The sequence below is a fragment of the Cynocephalus volans genome, chromosome 6 (assembly GCF_027409185.1).
Source record: "Cynocephalus volans isolate mCynVol1 chromosome 6, mCynVol1.pri, whole genome shotgun sequence".
Taxonomy (NCBI): domain Eukaryota; kingdom Metazoa; phylum Chordata; class Mammalia; order Dermoptera; family Cynocephalidae; genus Cynocephalus; species Cynocephalus volans.
In genome coordinates, this window is record NC_084465.1 from 145667432 (window position 1) to 145672539 (window position 5108).

General features: G+C 38.1%; 1 pseudogene; it reads left to right on the forward strand.

Moving 5' to 3' along the window:
• The first annotated feature begins 2456 nt into the window (after window positions 1-2456).
• On the forward strand, window positions 2457-4872 carry LOC134381071 (T-complex protein 1 subunit zeta-like; annotated as a pseudogene).
• The last annotated feature ends 236 nt before the right edge of the window (window positions 4873-5108 follow it).

Consider the following 5108-nt stretch of genomic DNA (forward strand, 5'->3'; position numbering starts at 1 on the left):
CATAACTGGATGTGTATTTAATGATCTTCCTTTTTCAATGATAGTTTATTATGTGTAGAATTTTAGGTTCAGAGTTCTTTACTTCAGGTACATTGAAAACACTTCCCCACTATCTTTAGGCATTTATTTTTGCTTATTTTTGTGGGTGCTGTGCTACGCACCCGAGAGCTGTTTCTTTGTAGGCAATCCGCCATTTTTTTAAATGGGGGCTTTTAAGATTTTTCTCTGTGCCCTGGATGCCCTGATGTTATCCTGTGACCTTCCCATTTTTAATTTTTAAATAACACATTAAGTTGAATACTTGTAGGATGATTCAGTGTGAGCGGAATTCATTTTTTTAATTTTGGAAAATTGTTAGCTTTCATTCTGAGAATGGTTTTTCTCCTTCATCTTCCGCTTCTTTTCTTCTAGAACTAACTATCTTCAATGTATCTTAATCCCTCTTTCATATTTTCCATTTCTCCATCTCTATGCTGCATTCTGGAAATTTTCCTTTGTTCAATTCTCCAATTTATTAATTCTCTTTGGCAGTGACCAGGTGATGATAATCACTATTGTCATCATCAATATTAATTTAGTTGATTACTATGTTCTAAGCAGTCTAGAAGCACTAACTTGTTCTTCCCAACAACTTAGAAGGTAGGTAGTGTTATCATGCTTATTTTAAAGGTGAGAAAACAAAACAAAACAAAACAGAGAAAAGAAGTAACTCGCCCGAAATTACAGAGCTAGTAAGTGGTAACACCAGGATTTAAATCCGTAATAGCTGTTTCAAGACTCCATATTTTCAACCACCATACTTTTCTGCTTTTCTATAGCATTTTAGTTATTCATCTTTTCATTTCCAAGATTTCCAGTGATTTTTCTTTCATATGTGACTATTCTTATTTCAAAATATCCTCTTCTTATTTCATAGATGTTATGTTTTATTTTACAGAATTTTAAATGTGTTTATTTTAATGTTATTTTCAGATTTTTATATTATTTAGATTGTCAAATCTCTTGTGGTGCAGAGTTTGTTTCTTGTTCTTTGTAATTTTATTTGTCACCTCATCTTGCCTAGGAATCTTTGCCTACAGAGGCTTCACCGGGTGTTTTCAAGATGTCCTTTGCTTTGCCCACATGCCCTATGTTCTTCAACAGCTTTTACAGTAGTAACTCTATTTTGCTCCTCTGTATAGATAAAATAGAGTTTCTCTAATTTTTTCTGCTTCTGGGTCTGGCCAAGGGCATTTGGCATTTTATTTTCAGTGTACTGGTGAATGGAAGAGAAATTTTACCCCCGTCACTGTTGGTGAGCGTGATCTCAGGTCCTGAATCTGCGTGGGGAGGCAGGTTTTGTTGCCTAGTACATGTGGGATATGCTTGGAATCCCTCATGTGAATGCTAAAACTCAAGCTTAATGTTGCCTAGATTGTGTCAACTGCCAAAGGACTCTGCAGCTTTTGACACCTGATTACCATCATGGACTGCCTCTTCATTGTGGCCTACAGAAATTTTATTTCTGCTATTAGGAAGGCTTTGTAGTAGTAATTAAAAACAGTATCTCTCATCCTTTTTTTTTTTGACTTTGAAGAAGATGATGAAGGTTTCAGTATATGTTCATTTCACTATGATTATACAGACATCTCATCAAATTTAGGTTTAAACTAGGAACGTTAAAGAAGAACAAAGTAATTTCTTTCCTGGCAAATGGAAGCAGTCATTGTATAACATGTATGTGTATTGGTCCATTTTTTATTGCTTATCACAAAATACCTGAAACTGGGTAATTTATAAGAAAATGAAATTTATTGCTTACAGATTTGGAAACTGGGAAGTCTAGGGTCCATGGGGGCACATCTGGTGAGGGCCTTCTTGGTGGGAACTCCCTATAGAGTCCCATGGCAATGCAGGCAACCATGTCACCAGGGCTAGGTGAGGATTTTTTATGTGCTCACTTGCTCTCCTTAGTAAGCCCCCAGTCTGCTCCCTGATAACCCTTTAAACCATTAACCATTACTCCATTAAAGGATTGATCCATTTATGAGAGCATAATTTTCAAGATCCAATCACCTCCCTACCTTTTAACATGGCCACATTGGGGATCAATCTTCCACATGAACCTTGGAGGGGACAAACATTCAACTCATATCACTGTGCAAGTCCCGAACCCAAGTCCAATATCCTGGAGACATATGCAAAGAGAGTTAAAAATACAGGAAGGGAGCCTATAAAGCAATTCTCATATATGGTCTACTAGTTTTTCTGTGGTTAAAAGTTGCAATGTTATCTTATCTTTCTTTTGAAAACCAGATATATTTCTGAACACAGTTACATAATTCATTTCTGTGTGTATTTACCATAGTTATCACCGCAGAGCTAGACCTGGATAAGAGCTTCAAAAAACCTTAGAGGCCTAGCTGCTCTGGGTACTCTGCATGCCAGTCTCCACCTCTTCCTCCACTGGGTCAGCTATGGTGGCCATGAACACCCTGAACCCCAAGGCTGAGGTGGCACAAGCCCAAATGGCTTTGGCAATCAACAACAGCACAGTGCCAGGGCTGCAGGATGTGCTGAGGACCAACCTGGGGCCCACAGGCATCATGAAGATGCTTGTTTCTGGCTCCAGAGACATCAAGCTCACTAAAGATGGCAATGTGCTGTGGCACGAAATGCAAATTCAACACCAAACAGCCTCTTTAATAGCAAAAGTAGCAACAGCCCAGGATGACATAATTGGTGATGGTACTACTTCCAATGTCTTCATCACTGGAGAGCGGCTGAAACAGGTGGATCTCTACACTTCTGAAGGTCTTCATCCCCGAATAATCACTAAATGATTTGAAGCTGCAAAAGAAAAGGCACTTTAATTTTTCGAACAAGTCAAAGTAAGCAGAGCGATGGACAGGGAAACACTTATAGATGTGGCCAGAACATTTCTTTGTACTGAAGTTTGTGCTGTCACTGAGATATCATCTCACCCCAGTTAGACTTGCTATTACCAAAAAGACAGAGAATAAATGCTGGTGAGGATGCAGAGAAAGAGGAACCCTCCTACACTGTTGGTGGGACTTTAAATTAGTGCAGCCATTATGGAAAACAGTTTGAAGGTTCCTCAAACAACTACAGATAGAACTAACATATGACCCAGCAATCCCATTGAATGGAAATCATCATTGAAGGGATACCTGCACTCCCATGTTTATTGCAGTTCTATTTACAATAGCCAAGAGTTGGAATCAACCTAAATGTCCATTGACAGATGACTAGATAAGGAAAATGTGGTATATATACACAATGGAATACTACTCTGCCATAAAAAAATATGAACTTTTGTCATTTGCAGCAACGTGGATGAACTTAGAGAAAATTACATTAAGTGAAAAAAGCCAGGTACAGAAAGAGAAATACCACATGTGCTAACTCATACGTGAGAGCTAAAATAAATAAAGAAAAGCAAAAAGGAAGGAAGGAAGGAAGGAAAGAAAGAAAGAATCACAACAATAGATTAAACTTTCAAAAAATAAAGAGCAGAACTGTGGTTATTAGAGGTGGGAAAGGGGAAGAAAGAGGGGAGTTGACAAGAAACTAAGGATCACAAAGATTGATTACATTTTATAAACACGAGTACACTAATTATCCTGATTTGATCACCACATATTGTACACATGTATTGATATTCGATTCTGTACCCCACAAATATATATAATCAATTATCTTTCAATTAAAAAAAAGCTGGCAAAAAATAAATAAATAATAAAGTTTGTGCTGAACTTGAAGATGTCTTAGCAGAGGCTTAGTGGACTCAATTTTGGCCATTAAAAAACACGATGCACCTATTGACCTCTTCATGATTGAGGTCATGGAGATGAAACATAAATCTGAAACTGATACAAGCTTAATCAGAGGGCTTGTTTTAGATCATGGCGCATGGCATCCTGATGTGAAGAAAAGTGTAGAAGACGCATCTTCACGTGCAACATGTCGTTAGAATATGAAAAAACAGGTGAACTCTGGCTTTTTCTTACGAGAGAAAAAAACTAGTAAAAGCTGAAAGAAAATTCATTGAAGGTAGAGTTTAAAAAAACTGAAAAAGAAAGTCTGTGGTGATTCAGATAAAGGATTTGTTGTTATTAATCAAAAGGGAGTTCACCCTTTTTCCTTAGATGCTCTTGCAAAAGAAGGTATAGTAGCTCTGTGCAGAGTTAAAGGAGATATATGGAGAAGCTGACTCTTGCTTGTGGAGGGGTAGCTCTAAATTCTTTTGATGATCTAAATCCTGATTGTTTGGGACATTCGGTACTTGTCCGTGAGGATACACTGGGAGAAGAGAAGATCACCTTTATTGAGAAATCCAACAATCTTTGCTCTATCCCATTATTGGTCAAAGGACCAAATTAGCACACACTCACTCAAATCAAAGACACAGTAAGAGATGGCTTGAGGGCTGTCAAAAATGCTACTAATGATGGCTGTGTGGTTCCAGGTGCTGGTGCAGTAGAAGTGGCCATGGCAGAAGCTCTGATTAAATGTAAGCCCAGCGTAAAGGCGAGGGCTCAACTGGGAGTCCAAGCACTTGCTGATGCATTGCTTGTTATTCCCAAGGTTCTTGTTCAGAACTCTGGTTTTGACCTTCAGGAAACATTAGTTAAAATTCAAGCAGAATTTTAACTAAATAAAAGTCAACTTGTGGGTGTGGACTTGAACACAGGTGAGCCAATGGTAGCAGCAGAAGTAGGCATATGGGATAACTATTCTGTAAAGAAACAGCTTCTTCACCCCTGTATTGTGGTTGCCACCAACATTCTTCTGGTTGATGAGGTCATGAGAGCCAGAATGTCTTCTCTAAAAGGTCAAATTGAAGCTTTCCTTGTATCATTTGAATCTTGAAGACTCTACAGAGTGATCTTGAGGAATATGGCTGTGAAATTTGGTTCAAGCGTCAAACGATTTTCAGAGGAATTTTCTTTTCCCATATGAAAAAGGAGGGAACACTGGCACCTATTCAAATTCTGAAGTTCAGAAAACACCGTGTTTTTAAAATTGCACTGAAGTGTATACACAAAAAGCAGGTCCTTTTTGCCCAGTGAACAGGATGTTTTGCTTTAGCTGCAATGACATAAAAT